Source organism: Eptatretus burgeri, chromosome 15, assembly GCF_056783735.1.
Source record: "Eptatretus burgeri isolate ZD-2024b chromosome 15, Ebu_testis_v1, whole genome shotgun sequence".
NCBI classification, from domain to species: Eukaryota; Metazoa; Chordata; class Myxini; order Myxiniformes; family Myxinidae; genus Eptatretus; species Eptatretus burgeri.
The window spans coordinates 12,628,653-12,647,449 of record NC_140975.1 but is presented as its reverse complement, the minus strand read 5'-3'; the positions used below and the strand labels follow the sequence as shown (position 1 = coordinate 12,647,449).

Sequence of the window (18,797 nt, the reverse complement as noted above, 5' to 3'; positions counted from 1 at the left end):
ATTTAATGTTTGACAAAGAGGAATCTGAAGTTCATGTTCCCATCTGAAATCCTGTTGCACAAAGATCGATGTGGGCTCAAAATATTTTGCTCATCGCTACCGTTTGAATAATCGTGGGTTGGCAAACTATTTTCCACATTTGTTTACCTGATTAACATGAGACATCAACACAATAACCCACTCAGACCCCTGACACCATGATCACCATCATCTCCATCAACTCATCTTTATCGTTAATATCATCAACATCACCAATGCGTTGTTGGAACAAGTTTATCATCATTATTATTCAAGGTAAGTTTCATGATCTTATTAACTCAAGAAAATAAATTTTATTTCATGTCCTTACAGGAAACAAATCCTTTATTTTTTGTTCTTAACAACAGATCTTCTATTCATGAAAACAAATAGCATAAAATAATGCACAAATGTGTTAAGTTTGGAGAAATTTTAAAGTTGAAGTCCTGAGCCCTATTTTCCCCATTACCCCCTCAGTTTTGCGGATTTGCATTTCACGGGTACTCGTACTCCAGCAAATGCTGTTCTGGCTGTCGTTTTCAGGCCGTCATTGATTTTGAAGAATGTAAGCCCCCCTCACCTCTCCCCCGCAAATTGCAAGGCCCTCTTGCGTATACCTGAACACTGCATAGGGTATCGTGTTCTATCAACTCTCGAGTTTCTTAAGTAGCTGTTTAGTTAAGCATATCATACTCAGTGTGGATAGATATGCATTGCATATGTAATAAATAGATGTTCACCTTCCCTCGTGCTTTCACTCCAGGATCCATTCTTTTTTATTTGTATTCTTCCCCACGTCCGTCTTTCATCCACATCCTCTCCCCCACACTCCCTCCAACATACAAGCAAAACATTTGCGAGCGACTCAGTTCCACCAGGGAAAACATAGCATTCCAAAAGATGGGGGAAATGCCGGATTGAAGGGTGCTCACCATGAAAGGTGCCCCGTCAACCAGAAGGACATATGGAAATTTACTGATCGAAATGCATAAACGCACCTGTGCAAGGCAGCCAATCAGCCTAAATCGCCAGTGCGAACTTGCAGATCAGTAAGGCCTGGAAGCATGGTTATATGCCCCAAGCAAGCCAATAAAAGTGGGCTCACTCCCTGGGTTGCTCTTTCTGTGATTGTCAGTTTGCTTGCCTGGTGTTTCCTGGTTTTGATCATCAGATTATCCCTCCTTGTGCTGTGCTGTTTCTGGCATGGATGTGGGTGGAGGGGCAGCACTGCAGAACATCACCAAATGCACCAAGGTTTGTTGGCAAGAACATCAGGGCATTGTGTGAGTGGTGTCGACGAACTGAGCATTACTAATAAATAACTGAGTGGACTGTTGGCACCCCTCACTGTGTTCGTGTGGGGATTGATACCATCCTGGTGCCATGAGCCTCCAGCTCGTGAAACCTCCGTAGAGGGGTGCAGCAGGCTCTATAGGACTCATTTCAAAGGTTAGATTGAACTGTCTCATGCTTTCCCCAATGGTCTCTCACATATTGCATAAGTGCAAGGCCCAATATATTTTGCTAAGTCTGTACATTTGACAATCCCTTCCATTGGATTTAAACAGTCGGATTCGCCATGAAAACTGGCGGGAGTATTTCATCATTAAGCTGTCTAACCTGCAAGGGCCTGCATGCATGCTCCCACATGCGGCACCCCTTACTCACCCAGAGCTGGCTCACCTTTGGCCGGAATCATGCTGACCATACACCAGGAAAGCTGTTCTAACTGTATAAGTCTGCCCCCAATGACTGCTTCCCCCGACTGTGTTCTAAAGTACACTCTAAAGTGCTCACACACCAGTACCACACACACTCCCTTGTTCACACACATGCACGTGCGCACACTCAAATGCTTCCCCCCACCCGTGCCGGATGGCACAAGCCAGGCAGCTTCGATCGCACGACACGTCTGCTCACCACGTGCCGAAGCACACAGTTCACAAGCTGGACGCGTAACCTCCACTACACTGGCCTGCACTATGGCCTTGGGTGCAAATTCAGATGGCTCGCTTGCAGAACCCACACACACCCACACACACACACACACACACACACACACACACACACACACACACACCCACACACACACACACACAAACATAGGGTCACACACCTCGTTGTGGAGAGTTCCTTACTAGCCCTCTTTTACCTGGACCCCAATCTTCTCATTTGTAGTACCATCATTGTGTGTGTGTCATCCATGTACCTGCTGTTGGTGGCAATTGCCGCTGGCTCCATCTCACCATCTGGCCACTCTACCGACTTCCCTGACATCGATTAATGTCCCTCCTGTGGGGGTCACATGCGCCTTTCACAAATTTTCCCACACATGTGCCTCATCCCTCTCATCCGACGTGCTTTATTTCCCCCTCTGGTGCTGCACATAACCAACTCACTACCTTTATCTACTGTTCCAACACAGTTTTATTTTCATCTTCCCCCGCACTGGTTTCATTCCCCATTTTTGTTTTAAATTAATCTATCTCTGTTTCTTTTATCTTTGTTGTGACCCATAATGGCTGTTCATTCTATCCCTCTACTCAGAACTGTTCCCTCTTTCTCTAAAACTCCTCATACTGTGCCTCTAATCCCCACTACCACCATTGGCTGACTGGCCACAATTTCGTGCTGTGGGCCTTGCACGCATGCCAGATCCCCAGCTGCTGCTGCTGCTCCCCACAAATGGCCACCAGCTCAGTTTCGAGCTCCCTGTGAACGCTCAATTTCTCCCTTTTTTTCTTGCTCAATTTTTTTTCGTCCAGCTTGTCCGCCACTTCTGCCCACCCAGCCTTCATGTCCAGCCACAGCTCAGCCCCCCAGCCTGTCCATCATGACCTCAAATTATCAGCTCGTGTCGAGCTGTGCCGCCAAAGCCAACCAGCTACTCCATGGCATTGGTTCATTTGTGGACACTGGGCTAGCTCAGGGAGGATCATGGAAGCTACCAGGAATTAAGTGTGCTTCCACCTCACCTTCCAGAGCCCCCCCCCTCAACAATGTCTGTTTTGTTCACGGTCACTTATTACTTATTCCTTGGGTCGAATCCCAAACTCCGGACACCGATATTACGGTCACGTGGTCTGACCCGGTTGCCCAGGTTCAAATCCGTTGAGTCGCTGAGCGACCACATCAGTCCTCTGCCGTAGAGACTTCCCACCGGATCCCGTGTCCAAGGTCGTGTTACCATGCGGTTGAAAATCCAGTGACGGATAAGTGATGTGCCAACGCAATCACGGGATAGAATCTACCTTTGACTGAACGTACCAATGATCTGCTTGATACCAGAATCTCTGACAGTATTGGACCATGACCATTCACTATCTCAAACAGATTACCTGCATATCTCTGCCAGGCTGAACAGTTTACGTTTTGTATCTCACTGATAGGTCCGATCTGAATCCAGACCTGAACCAAAATCGAATCGGCTTGTTCTTGTCACCTAACCAACTCATCCAACCAGTTTTGTCACAACTCGTCCAAAACCTTTTAACCCTTTGAACCCTGGCGGCCGTTTTACCAGCCGCTATTCAAACCTCCATATACCCTGAGTGGTCGGATTTTTCTCCAGGGAGCCCAGAGTCCAAGGAGCTCAGGCTTCAAAGGGTTAAAAATCATGCTGTGTATTATTTTGGTCCCATCTCTCAGATGAAGAATCACTAAAAATTCCTGTATTCGAATGCTGATCTTCACCAAAATCGAATCAATTCGTTCTTGTCACACATGCAACTTGTACACCAAGTTCCATCCGAATCCATCCATAACTTTTTGAGATAGCCTGCTTACAGACCGACAGACAAACTGGTGAAGAGAAAATCCCACCACGTCACAAAACACAAGAGCACTCAACAATGTCGAGTCTTACCAGCGTATATAGATTACAATGGATCTGATAATTTAACGATTTCATTTTGTGTTAAAGTAGATCTGCGTGAACTGACAGACACACATGCATACGCTCGTTTTACCTGGATGTTATAAAAAGCAGGTTGCTGCATTGCCTTGTTTAGCTTTTCCATCCGAACCCAGGTTCAAATCTCAAATCTCACATACATAGCGGCTATTTGATTTGTACTACTAAATAATGTCTTCGCACTTCTTATCAAAGTGCACTGATGTTGACCGATGTCGTTGCCCCGCATGCGAATTATGTACAATCTCCTCCATAAATCTGAGGGTGATGTTGAAATAAATCAAAATATATAAATATAGAGAAAGGCAGACAGCAATAAAAAGAAAATTGTTTGAATCAAATCCTGATTTGAGGCGGCTCGGAGCCATTGGGGAAGGGGTAGGGAGAGGGGGTCAGAGGGGGGGGGGTCAGAGGGGGGAGGGGTCAGAGGAATTTATTTGATTTTCCATTTATCGACAGGATGTCAATAATTTAATTTGTGGTTTTATCCCAAATATGTATAAAAATGTCACAAGGAATGTAAATGGGGAGTAGAGGCTGTAGTTCAATCCATAATTGAATCCAGGTTCTGAAACAGGGGAAGGGATGGTTAAATTTGGCAAACTGTGAACATGTAGTCAATAATATGATTATCATGGGATATCACCATTATGACAGAATATAACAAGGTACCTGAACCTTGGCTAATAATCACAAATCAATGTCAAACAAACAAGGGTTCTCCCCAATTGTGATAAAACGTTTCACGTATCAACAATGAACAACAAAATGACACAACAGGAAAATCTTTTTATCTTCATATTTTTATGAAACCGTTTCACTTAATAATTTGCACTCGCTAAGGTAAACTACAAGAAGAAAGGAGCAATCAGAGATTACAAACCCTCACCAGGACTTGTTTTGTGTGGTGTGTTTTTATAGGTTTTAGGGCAAATCCAATATGGCAACCAAACCATGTGACCTATGACATAATGTGTGTGTCCCTTTTGTTCCTCGTGGATAGGCAGTCATATGTGTAAAGTTTCGCCTCAATCGTTTCAGCCATTTCAGACGTTAAAAAAAAAAAGATATGGTTGCCGAATCACGTGGCCGATAACGTCTTCAAAATTTTATTGTGAACCCATTTTATCCCTCAATGACCCTCAAACATTTTAAAACGATCGGATGTGGTGGTCTACATATGCAATTATGACGTCATGACAAAGGCACCTATGACGTCATAAAATCACACTCAATCCCCATGAGGAGTACTTGCTGTGTGCCAAGTTTCAATTTTTTTCCTTGGTGCAGTTTTGGAGATCAAGGTCCAAAGTTTTTCCGTTTTTCAAATATGGCTGCCACACCACGTGACCTATGACGTCATAATTATCATTACAACATTCTGCATGAGTAGTCGCGCCAATGGTGAAAATTTCGTCTCAATGTGACAAGCGGTTACAGAGAAAAACACGAAAGTTTTGTGCGGACAAACAGATAAACAGACAGACAGACAAACAAACAAACAAACAAGCTGGTAGGCAACGAGGGATTCGCTAGGATAGAAGTGCTGGATACGATGCTTTTCATTCTGACCGATCCACCGACGAAGATTCATTGCCAAGACGTATTGGTTCACATACAATTGTTCCTCCACCTGGCAATATTTTTCCTATTGCGTATTTTGCCAACTGGCACTCCTCATAAAAAATGATGGTAAATAGACACCGTATTTTTGAAGGACTACCATTTGAAAAATAATCAGTTTGCTGGTTTGTGCTGTGGAGCCTCGCGTTGCAGACACACACACACACACACACACACACACACACACACACACACACACACACACACACACACACACACACACACACAGCTGGAAAACCCGATAAACTTCTCTCAATGCTCTTGCTTGACCACATCTCCTGAGCCACACAATATTTTTCATAAGCCACGCCCACTTTCCAACGCCACTCCCACTTTAAATAATAAATAATTGGAGGTGGTGTGTGGATCGTGGAATCGTTTACGGAAAATAAATAAATAATTGGAGGTGGTGTGTGGATCGTGGAATCGTTTTCGGTAAATAAATAAAAAATTGGAGGCGGATTGTGGGTCGTGGAATCGTTTTCGGTAAATAAATAAATAATTGGAGGTGGTGTGTGGATCGTGGAATCGTTTACCGAAAATAAATAAATAATTGGAGGTGGTGTGTGGGTCGTGGAATCGTTTCCGGTAAATAAATAAATAATTGGAGGTGGTGTGTGGGTCGTGGAATCGTTTCCGGTAAATAAATAAATAATTGGAGGTGTTGTGTGAGTCGTGGAATCGTTTTCAGTAAATAAGTAAATAATTGGAGGTGGTGTGTGGGTCGTGGAATCGTTTTCGGTAAATAAATAATTAATTGGAGGTGGTGTGTGGGTCGTGGAATCGTTTACGGAAAATAAATAAATAATTGGAGGCGGATTGTGGGTCGTGGAATCGTTTTCGGTAAATAAATAAATAATTGGAGGTGGTGTGTGGATCGTGGAATCGTTGTCGGTAAATAAATAAATAATTGAAGGTGGTGTGTGGATCGTGGAATCGTTTACGGAAAATCAATAAAAAGGTGGAACGACGGTGTAGTTCCTTACAAACACTGTATACACACCTTAAATGACGGTAAATAGACACCCGATTTTTGAAGGACTACCATTTGAAAAATAAAACCTCAATCAAAAATCCGCTCGAGTAAAATTTTCTAAATATCTCGAAGTGTTTAATTCCGAAGTCTCGTTTCTCTACATTCAAAACTGAAGGACAAGTATTGAAAATACTCGACGCGGTTTTTCGGCCGCTACACAGCAATGGCTGGTTGCTTGGCAACGAAATTCAAACGCGCACATTCCCAATATATATTCCACCTGTTGGCAAAGTTTCATCGAAATCTGTTCGCTGGTTCATGCTGTGGAGCCTCGCGTTGCAGACACATATATATATATATATATATATATATATATATATATATATATATATATATATATATATATATATATATATATATATATATATATATATATATATATATATTGTTGTGGTTGACCAAATTCGCAAACCACCATTCAGGTCCCTTAGGTGAGATATCTCGGTAAGTATATGTGTAGTTAGGCCCAAACCCGTTGTCTAGAGGGAATAAATGTCATTCATGAGGGCTGCGACTCTTCAGGATAGCCGTTTTTCTTTTACTATCTTTATTTTGGACCAGCCGCCATTATTACCACCACCAACCACGTCTCAACAGCCATCACAACAACCACCAACCACAACGCCGCTTCACAACAACAACCACCAACCACAACGCCGCTTCACCACAACCGCCACGGCCTTAACCGTCACAACTCGCCACCATCGCATCACCGTCATCTCGCGCCACTCGTGGGCACCGATGCTGGACTCGTGCGGGGCGCGCACCGAGCAGCGTGTTCAAAAACATCACGGACTTTCCGCAGAAAAACGGATCAAAAACGACTCACGCCCACTTTTGTTCCGTCCAATCGGTGAGCGAGGGGCGGTTTGGCCCCGCCTCCAGGGCATTCGCTATATGCAAATTCATGGATCAAAAAGCATTCACGCCCACTTTTCCTCGGGCCAATGGGGAGCCAGCAAGAGAGGTGAAGGGTCGGAGGCAGAGGGTCAAGGGTGAAAGAACGAAGCCACGGGGCTTATAAAAACAACTGCGTTCGTCAGACAAGTTGAGAGGCAGTTCAGTTGGAAGTTGAGAAAGAGTTCAGTTGGAAGTTGAGTTGAGAGTGTGCGGAGTTCAAAGGAGTCGTCGGTGGAGCTGGAAAGAAGTGGTACTAGCCGGAGTGAAGAGGACGGAGCTGTGGAGAGGTGACGGCAGCGAAGGCGGACGAGGGGGTGCTCGCGTCGGTGCCGGGAGCGGCACAGGGAGAGGCCAGCAACGCGACCGAGGTGGAGGAGGAGACGCTCGCCGCGGGACCCGAGACAGGGTTATATCCTCCTTTCCCCGAGCATCAGCAACCCCCTCCTGTTTCCCCCCGCGCTGAGATAGTGCGACAAAGGGGGCCCCCTTCCCACCCCCTACCAGACACTGTCCGCGAGGCCCGCGGAGTTGAGGCACCACCGCCGCTCCGCGCCTCATCATCAGACGGGTAGGCCCGACACAGTCTCGGCCCCAGGCCCGCCTACCCCCCTCATCCTGGAGGGTGGTTCTCTTTTCTTTTGCTTTGGGAATATGTGTTGTCAGCGCCGTCTGTGAAGTAAAATTGTATAAGTGTTGCCGTGTGCCCGGTAGTCGGATAGATCTGCATTGTTGCATTTGCTTTTTGTGTAACATTGCATTGTCTTCTTCTTTTACATGTGCTTTTGGTGGAATTGTATATGTGTGCTTTCCGTTCATCGCGAAATAAATGTGCTTATTGTTGAACTGTTTTCCCGCTTCGCTTCGTCATTTCTTTCATTGAATCCCCATCTTGCTTCACGTAAAGGGTTGGTCGTGGGCTAAAACGCCCGATAATTAATCGAACCGTCGAGGCCGACGAATAACACCGCTCGGTTATCCCGATAGTATGGAACGGGTCGCTTAAGTGGCCCGTGTCCGAAGTCGACCTGCGGCGAGGTGCGATCGCCCGGTCTACCCTCCGTGTGGGTACTTAGGTAGGTCGAATTTGGCAAGCAACCCTATCCCACGCGGGGGCCGATTGGCACGATCGCGGTGAGACCGAAAGGTCCACCCGTGACTGGTTCCCGGCGTTAGTCCGAGAGGGTCACGACTGGATTGTCCGTCCGGTGGGCGACGTGCCGCGATTCGAGTTACGTGGCCGTCAGCACGCCGGCGGGCGCGAATCCGCAACACTGGTGTCAGGTCGTGCGATATAAATTCATCGCCCTCCTCGCGGCACTGGTATCGGAGAACGGGACAACGGGCTCTCCTGTCTCCAGCTAAATTCACGGGAATCGGTCCAGGGGTGAGACGAGCGACCCCCGATTCCCTCCAAATTACGAGCGATTCAAATTAACCCTTTAAGAGAAGCAAGATGGCGTCTCAAGGCGAGCGGGAGCCGGGGGTATTAGAAATGGATGTAGAATGTGTAGAATCCATGGTCCAGGATGGAATCCCCGTGCAGGAAATGTTGGTTGTACAGGAAAACGAACTCGCCCAACTGAACCCAGAGCCCGAAATGGGTGCGGCAGCGGCCGCGGTGTATGACACCTCCCCTCCCCCTCTCCACCGAAACCCTTCCCCAACCCCTGCCGAAACGGCTCACCCAAGCGCACCCGACATGGCCCAGCTATTCACCATGCTGGCAAAAATGAATGCGGAACTGATCGAAAAGATGGATACAAACGCAAATGAAATTATAAACGAAATGAAAGACATGAGCAAGCAAATGAAGGAAGAAACGAAAAAGCTGCGGGGTGAGACGCGGAACATGGGCCGATGCCTGCAGGCGGGCATGAAGGCCGTGACCAGGGAGATAAAAATGGCGACTCCACGTGTGGGAGCAAACGAGCTGGGTGGGGGTGCAACGGCTGACAGGCCCGCGGTGGAGGCGGGTGAAAAAATAATTCGGGGGGCGTGTTGGGCGAGGGTCGTGACGATGACCGAAAGGGAAAAATTAAATGGGGAGACCAAAACGTGCGAGACGAGACACGAGGTGACGACAACGGAAATAATAGTTGAGACAAGGGAGGTAAAGGGTGAAGAGGTGACTGAGTTCGCAGTGACGGTAGCCGGGAAGGGAACGATAGAGGGAAGACTGCACGATGAAGACGGGGTAAGTGACGCACACACACACACACGGAGGTAGTGGAGGATAATGGGGGTGAGCTCGCGGAGCGTGTAGGGACCCAGTGCGAGCACCTGGATGGCCTCCTCCAGGAACGAGGGGAGGGAGTATGCCCCCTTGAGGCGAGTCACGACCAGGTGAGTTCGGTCGTGCTTTGCGAGGTCGAGGGGAGGAGTGCTGCGAACGGGTGCACGGAGAGCTTGGGGGGTATAGAGGCCCCGGAGACCCTTGTGGGGACACGAATCCCCAGTGTGGTTGTCCCTGTGTGTGTGGTGCAAGGTGTGAGTGCGTCCCCGTGTGTGGAAGCGACCCCATGTGTGAGTGGTGTGGTGGCGATGGTGCCGGAGTACGTGCTTCCCAGCACGCCGTGTGTGGATGAGGCACCGTGTGTGGAAGAGGCCGTGTGTGTGGATGAAACGGCCAGTGTGGATGAGGCACCGCGGTTGAGTGCCCCCGCGTGTGTGAGTGAGGGGCCGTGTGTGGATGAGGCACCACGGGTGAGTGCCCCCGCGCGTGTGAGTGGTATGGTTTATGTAAGGGAGACCGTGTGTGTGAGAGAGCGGTATGTGAGGGAGATGTCGGTTGGCATGCGGAATCACGCAGCCGCGTCTCCCGGTGTGAATGTAATGGAATGGAGTGTGAGCGTCGTAACACGCGGGAGTGCGTGTGTCGAATGGCGACGACGGCGACATGACAGGAAAGAAAGCCGGGTAGCGGCTGTAGTTGTTTCGGGGACCGTGCCGGGTTCACCCAGCAGTGAGCACGAGGTCCGTGCTGTGCAACGCACGAGACCCCCACGTGCTCGCTTGCGAGAGTGAAGTCCCGGTCCGGAAACGCCAGCGGTGGATTTGCCGATCCCGTGGACGGACAAAGTTTAGGCAGGATAATGGATTTGGACCGGACGGGTTCTCCACGCGATCGTGTGTGTTAAGCTCCAACGGGCAAAGCACATGTGTTCGCGTGGGGAACCCCTCGAGACGTGGGGCTTGTGTTTTTTCTATGCGCACGGTGACGCCATGGCTGCACGTGGGGTTGAAATCCGGCAGGAGGGGTATCCCTGCCGGATGGTACCGTCCAAGGAGGGACGAGGAACACGTGCAGCTGCATGACGTCACAGGCAGGTGCAAAGTGCGCGAGTTGCCGCGCTGGTGCTGCGCATGAAAAAAAAAAAGAAAAAAAAAAAGCAAGCCTCACTTTCGGGTGCACAGGATTCCTTGGCAAGGGGTGGAAGACCCCCTTGACCTGGGCACAGGATGGAAACTAGTTAGGGGGAAGGGTTAGCTTAGTTAGACCGACTTCATGGGGCAGGGGTAAGTCCTCATGGAGTCCGTGGAATGGATTAGTTCGAGGGATTGTAGCCAGATTTAGGTGGGGAAATGATTTTTTATTGATTTGGAGACAGTGACAGACAGTGAATGTGTAGAGGGGACGTAGTTTAGCTACGTAGGTTAAATGGAACGTGCTATAGTTTAAGGGACGACGTGGGAGCACGAGTTAGTTAGGGGATGTAGTTAGAAGGATGGCAGAGTTCAGCGGTGAGTGTGTTGAAGAGTTGTTGTTGAGTTATGAGGTGAAGACATGTTGAGTGAGTGAGGCCAGCGGGTCTGTGTGTGTGGAGTGAATGGGGAATGCATGGTGCGATGAGTGATTGGGGGGAGGAGTGACTCCCGCCCAAGGGACCCCGGGGTCAGTGTAGAGTGAGTTAGCTGGGTTAGTTAAATTAACAAAAATGGAGGTCGTTTTGTTGTTGGTGGGAGTGTAGGCTCGAAACCCGTTTGGAGGGGTGCAGGAGCCCTGTTGACGGGCTGGGAGCGTGGCTGCGAAAGGTGAGTATCGCTGAGTGGGTACCCCGGGCACCAGGCTAGTCGGCCGTGGTAGGCCAAGGGCCCATGGGGGGCCGGGATAGCGTAGTGGGCACGGGTGCGCCTGCTTGGTGCGGGGGCCCGGGGCGCCATTAGCCGCGTGGGCAGTGTTGTGGGCACGGGTGACCCTCGTAAAGGGGCCCGGGAAGCCAGCCTGCCACGTGTGCGTTTCAGGGGAGGTGCCATGGGGGGCACTCCCCAGTGTTAGGGAGCTGGTAGGCTCGGAGGCAGTGTAGTGCCCGGGGGTGCCATAGCGGGAGATTCGGCAGAGGGTCGTGCCTGCCAAAGGGAGCCACGTGTCCCAGCCATGAGACCGTGTGAGGGCACGGAGAGAAAATTGGGGGGCGAGGCCCAAAATTGTGAGGACACCAACACAGGCGACGGGAATCTGGGTTGTTAGAACCAATAGTTTAAGCGAGAGGCGCTTGTTGAAAGCCCCGGGGTAGTTTAACAGTTAAATGGTTAGGGTAGATAGGAGATGTACCCCTCCGCACCATCCATCCCCTCGCTCTCGTTGTGGGCCGCTGGACCCACTTTGGTTATAGATCGCTGAACTCTGGGGAGGCCATTCTGAGGCTTGAGTTGGGCCTCGACACAGGACGCTAGCTCTCCCTTGTTCCCCTCCGGGTAGGGAACATAGGGGTTGGGAGTAGGCTAGGTGACAGGATAGGTTAGCCGAACAAGGATGATAAAGGGGGTTAGGGGACGATTTATAGTGGGGAAGTAAACATAAAAACAACAAAAAAAAAAGTTGGGGCTAAATTGGGGTTTGACAAATTAAGGGAGTGGGTATGTACAGTGACAGGCAAAGGCGATAGGTGGGAGGGAGACAGGTAGGGTAGGTCCGAGCCCGCCTTCCAAGTGGCCAGCACCACCGCACTCCCTCCACCAACCTCCACTGAACGGCAAAGGCTGGCCAACTTCATCGGCTGGCCGTGTTTTGCTGCAAGGCCTGTGCCATCGGCTGGCCGTGTTTTGCTTCAAGGCCTGTGCCGGCCACTTCATCTGCTGGCTGTTTTTCTTCAAGGCCTGTGCCGGCCAGTTCATCTGCCGGCTGTGTTTGCCTGCAGCGGCCTTCTTCTGCGGGCTGTGTTTGCCTGCTGCCTTTGCCATGCCATGCCCACTGCCCCTGTTCACCAGCCCCGTTCAATTTTGCTTTGCCCCACCCCCCTGTTCATTGCCATGTGCACCAGGATCAAGGCAACAGTTTGCAAGCTGCAAGAACTGCCCTGTTGGCAGCTACAACACGGGCCTGCAGTGGCGGCCCGTGCACCGTGTTTGCGTGCATCCATTCATCCATCCATTCGTTGTGTTCATTGCGTGTGCCACTTGAGCTGGCACGGAGACTACGTTTGTGCAGCCCATGCACCGTTGTGGTTCACTGCGTTCAGTTCAAACCATTCATCCATCCATTCGTTGTGCTCATTGCGTGTGCCACTTGAGCTGGCACGGAGACTACGTTTGTGCAGCCCATGCACCGTTGTGGTTCACTGCGTTCAGTTCAAAAGGGAAGGCCTTGGACTGCGTGTGAGCAGCCGGCCACGTTCCCTGTCACCTGCATTGGTTGAGTCAGAGACTGCATGCGAGCAGCCTGGCTCCCTGCCAACTGCTTTCTTTTTGCAGAGTTCATTGATCCTGGGCCATGGTTTAGTGTAAAATTTGTAAGTTAAGGTTAAGATGTACTGTAAATATGAGTGCGCCCCCGGCATGTTTGTCTTAGCGCCGGCAATTTTATTTAAGTCGTCCGTGTGAGTGAGTTTGTTTAGGTAGTTACTCAGCCCTCAGGTTATTTATTTTGGGGACACGAATACCATAAATGTCGCACTCAGGGATCCGTAGGTAAAATGTACTAGGGGAAAACTACACATGATGGCACACGAAAATTTGACGACTCGGGACGAGTCTGTAAAAAGGGGAGGGGGTAGTGTTGTGGTTGACCAAATTCGCAAACCACCATTCAGGTCCCTTAGGTGAGATATCTCGGTAAGTATATGTGTAGTTAGGCCCAAACCCGTTGTCTAGAGGGAATAAATGTCATTCATGAGGGCTGCGACTCTTCAGGATAGCCGTTTTTCTTTTACTATCTTTATTTTGGACCAGCCGCCATTGTTACCACCACCAACCACGTCTCAACAGCCATCACAACAACCACCAACCACAACGCCGCTTCACAACAACCACCAACCACAACGCCGCTTCACCACAACCGCCACTACCTTTACCGTCACAACTCGCCACCATCGCATCACAGTCATCTCGCGCCACTCGTGGGCACCGATGCTGGACTCGTGCGGGGCGCGCACCGAGCAGCGTGTTCAAAAACATCACGGACTTTCCGCAGAAAAACGGATCAAAAACGACTCACGCCCACTTTTGTTCCGTCCAATCGGTGAGCGAGGGGCGGTTTGGCCCCGCCTCCAGGGCGTTGGAGGGCGGTCGCTATATGCAAATTCATGGATCAAAAAGCATTCACGCCCACTTTTCCTCAGGCCAATGGGGACCCAGCAAGAGAGGTGAAGGGTCGGAGGCAGAGGGTCAAGGGTAAAAGAGCGAAGCCACGGGGCTTATAAAAACGACTGCGTTCGTCAGACAAGTTGAGAGGCAGTTCAGTTGGAAGTTGAGAAAGAGTTCAGTTGGAAGTTGAGTTGAGAGTGTGCGAAGTTCAAAGGAGTCGTCGGTGGAGCTGGAAAGAAGTGGTACTAGTCGGAGTGAAGAGGACGGAGCTGTGGAGAGGTGACGGCGGCGAAGGCGGACGAGGGGGTGCTCGCGTCGGTGCCGGGAGCGGCACAGGGAGAGGCCAGCAACGCGACCGAGGTGGAGGAGGAGACGCTCGCCGCGGGACCCGAGACAGGGTTATATCCTCCTTTCCCCGAGCATCAGCAACCCCCTCCTGTTTCCCCCCGCGCTGAGATAGTGCGACAAAGGGGGCCCCCTTCCCACCCCCTACCAGACACTGTCCGCGAGGCCCGCGGAGTTGAGGCACCACCGCCCCTCCGCGCCTCATCATCAGACGGGTAGGCCCGACACAGTCTCGGCCCCAGGCCCGCCTACCCCCCTCATCCTGGAGGGTGGTTCTCTTTTCTTTTGCTTTGGGAATGTGTTGTCGGCGCCGTCTGTGAAGTAAAATTGTATAAGTGTTGCCGTGTGCCCGGTAGTCGGATAGATCTGCATTGTTGCATTTGCTTTTTGTGTAATATTGCATTGTCTTCTTCTTTTACATGTGCTTTTGGTGGAATTGTATATGTGTGCTTTCCGTTCATCGCGAAATAAATGTGCTTATTGTTGAACTGTTTTCCCGCTTCGCTTCGTCATTTCTTTCATTGAATCCCCATCTTGCTTCACGTAGAGGGTTGGTCGTGGGCTAAAACGCCCGATAATTAATCGAACCGTCGAGGCCGACGAATAACACCGCTCAGTTATCCCGATAGTACGGAACGGGTCGCTTAAGTGGCCCGTGTCCGAAGTCGACCTGCGGCGAGGTGCGATCGCCCGGTCTACCCTCCGTGTGGGTACTTAGGTAGGTCGAATTTGGCGAGCAACCCTATCCCACGCGGGGGCCGATTGGCACGATCGCGGTGAGACCGAAAGGTCCACCCGTGACTGGTTCCCGGCGTTAGTCCGAGAGGGTCACGACTGGATTGTCCGTCCGGTGGGCGACGTGCCGCGATTCGAGTTACGTGGCCGTCAGCACGCCGGCGGGCGCGAATCCGCAACAATATATATATATATACACATATATACACATATATACACATATATACACACATATACACACATATACACACATATACACACATATACACACATATACACACATATACACACATATACACACACACACACACACACACACACACACACACACACACACACACACACACACACACACACACACACACACACATACACACACACACACACACACACACACACACACACACACCTAGAAAACCTGACAATAAGGGATGTCTCATATATAGCGAATCCAACAGTTCCCAATGCAATTCCCTCGCCGAATTATGACCAAAGAATACCTGTGTAGATCGAGGCTGATCCTGAAGACATCTTTATCCAAGGAACAAAATCAAAACCATAAACCAACTCACAATCCCAGTATTCCAGTCCAGCTGCAGAATAATAACTGGCCACAATCATAGATCAATAAACTGGACATCAAAACAGGGAAACTCATCATCGAAATGATAAACTTATACATTTTAAAAAGGGAGAGAGATTCAGCGACACCTGAATAAAGTCCGAGCACCACTCGTATTCGTGCTTCTTGGAAATTAAGCTTTCTGTGTATTTATGGCAGGAGCAACACCTGGTCTGATGGATTGAAAAAATCCCCTTGGATCAGTTTTGAGGAGTATGTTTGTCAATTCATAGCAAATGTAAAAGAGAACTCAAATGCACTAATTTCGTGAAAGATCCTTCACCCTCCTGTTTCAAGATTCAGACTCGGCCTGAAGGTCCAACTGTAATTGTAGCACAGCATGGAGGATAGTAGGTGTAAAGGGGTAAAGGGCTCGTGGTAGTCAAGGTCCTTCATGGACGTAGAAGATCGCTGTCCATTACCAGTAATTCGAGAATGTCCCATTGCTTTTGATTGAATCATTTCCAAAAATAAAGGTCTCAAGGATCTCAAGGCTTTGGGTCTCAAGGCTGAGTCTTTGGGTCTCTCACTCTCTCACTGCAGACAGGTCGATGGTCTTTCTGTCTTCTACCGTCTCCTCTCCGGCCTCGCCCCCCCCCTATTTCTTTGTCTGCTTTCTGTCCGACCCATATTTTCGGAGGGCACTCAAGGAATGTCTGCTCACCTTTACTCTTTCATTCTTTTTTCCCTCCTTTGGAACAAACTCCCACAACTCTCTTAAATCCCAATCTTCCCTCCAGGTCTTCAAAACAGCTGTTCACCACCATGTCTCTTCCCCCAACCAAAACCTCGATCTTTTCTACCCCCGTTATTCCATCCCCAACCTTCCTGAATGTTCTCTGCTTTCCTGCTTCAAAGTCCCTGTACTCTCCATCTTGTTTACCCCATATACCCCACCTAGTCCATGGGCCCAGGCATATATCGGTACCATCTGAGGAAACCAAACTTTAGGGCTACTAAGTTATTGTTAGGGACTATATGATTATTTCAATATGTGATAACCATTCCAGAAGAGCAGCTTAGTGTATGTATTTTTCATTTTTACCATTTTACCATTCTGAGATATTGACGTTTTGGGGGAAAATCAAAAAAATAAAAAAACCGAGGACCACTGGGAGGAAGTGGCAGAGCTGAAGTCCTCGCAGGAGGAAGCAGACACCCGAATGCTTCTGCATGCAGCAGAGGCTGGGTACAAGGCTGTGGTGATCACTGCCGAAGATACAGATGTCCTCGTGCTGTGTCTTGCCTTCATTAAGGACATCCCATGCCCCGTGTATCAGAAGTGTGGTATGCAAACCCGTACACGGTTCCTCGACATTGACAAGCTTGCTATATCGATGGGAGACAGTGTCTGTGATGCCCTGGTTGGACTGCATGTGTTCTCCGGTTGTGATGCAGTCAGTGCCTTTGCAAGCCGGGGAAAGATGGGCGCCTTGAAGCAAATGAAGTCGGATAAGACCTACCAAGAGGCCTTCAGTCAGCTCGGTCATTCATGGGAAGTATCCACCGAGCTCTTTCAGAAGCTACAAGAGGTCACCTGCCACATGTACGTGCCGTCCACCAACACCACGAAAGTCAATGAACTCCGACATCAACTCTTCTGTGCCAGACGGGGAGAGATCGAGTCCAGTCGGCTTCCACCATGTGAAGACTGCCTCTTCATGCACGTCCTCCGTGCAAACTACCAGGCTGCTATTTGGAGGCGCTGTCTGCAATGCCAACCCTATGTTCCAAGTCCCAAGGGTTGTGGATGGACCACTGATGATGACGGGAAGCTGGCCATCGAGTGGATGCAGGGTTCTCCAGCACCGGATGCAGTGTTGCAACTGCTTTCCTGCAAGTGTGGACGGTCGTGCAAACTCCCAGACTGCACGTGCCTTGCCAATAGCCTGGAGTGCACTGACATGTGCAAGTTGCGAACCTGCAGCAACCAGCCCGCTGATGTCGAGGAAGAGGTTGTAGACCTCGAGGACTCTGATGCTGATAACATTGATGAAGACTAGACTACTGATCCATGGTGTGAATGTTTTGGCACAATCACAAGGACATTCATGGCTACAAATATGCATAAGTAAAACATAGTACATAAACATGCCACAGTAGCGTGGTGAAGTTTGGGTTATCCGTAAATTTCAGGTATGGGAGCATGTGCCAGAACAGCGCGTCGCTGCGTCCACTTTCCGCCGGTACTCCAGGGGCCTCCGTCTGGCCATCCCCCAGGCAGATGCCAGGCCCATCCCCATCTCCTTGATATGATGGTCAACCTGCTGCAACCATGAGGCACGTGGTCGTTGGACACAAAATCCGACCAGCGATAGCCAAGGATTCTCCGAAGAGACCTGGTACCAAAGGAATTAAGTCTCCGTCTCAGATCCTTGGTCAGAGTCCAAGTCTCGCACCCATAGAGCAAGACTGGAAGTACCAGGACCTGAAGACTCAGACTTTCGTCCTCCCGCACAGGTACCGGCAGCGCCACACCCCATGATCCAGTGAATCCATGACTCCCCAGGCCCGACCCAGACGTCTATTGACCTCTGACTCGCAGCCAGCAGAGACATGAATATCACTGCCAAGGTAAGTGAATCTCTCCACGAACTCAACATCCTCACCACAAACAGACACAGACAGGACAGCAGCATCCAAGATGTCACCGAAAGCCTGGATCTTAGTTTTGACCCAAGAAACCCGTAATCCCAGCGGCTCCGACTCCTCATTCAGCACCTCGAGGGCCCCCAAAAGGATGTCTAAAGTCTCCGCAAAGATGACTGCATCGTCTGCAAAATCAAGGTCCGAGATCTTGACATTCCCAAACGATGCACCGCAACTTGATCTCTCCGACATCCTCCCTAAAATCCAGTCCATACAAGTGCTGAAAAGTGTGGGGGCAAGTACACATCCCTGACGAACTCCAGTAACAACTGGAAATAAGTCAGAGGTGGTACCACCACACTTCACAGCACTCTCAGTACCAGAGTAGAGTTCAGACATCAGATCGATCAGTTTTGGTGGCACCCCACGAAGACCAAGAATCCTCCAGAGGACATCCCGATTCACTGAATCGAACGCTTTACAGAGATCAACAT

The 18,797-nt window shown here is 49.7% G+C and overlaps 1 long non-coding RNA gene across 6 annotated transcripts in view; it reads right to left on the bottom strand.

The window, feature by feature from the left end:
* The window catches only part of LOC147011541 (uncharacterized), a 73,865-nt gene that overhangs the window by 45,565 nt on the left and 9,503 nt on the right, over positions 1-18,797 (bottom strand). The window contains exon 4 of one of the 6 annotated variants that reach the window (XR_015051689.1): positions 4,063-4,189. The exons of 4 other annotated variants lie outside the window; for them this stretch is intronic. This is a non-coding gene — a long non-coding RNA (uncharacterized LOC147011541). Of the gene's footprint in view, positions 1-4,062; positions 4,190-4,266; positions 4,500-18,797 lie in introns of those variants that run through there. One more of the 6 variants, XR_015051686.1, reaches the window with a different exon arrangement.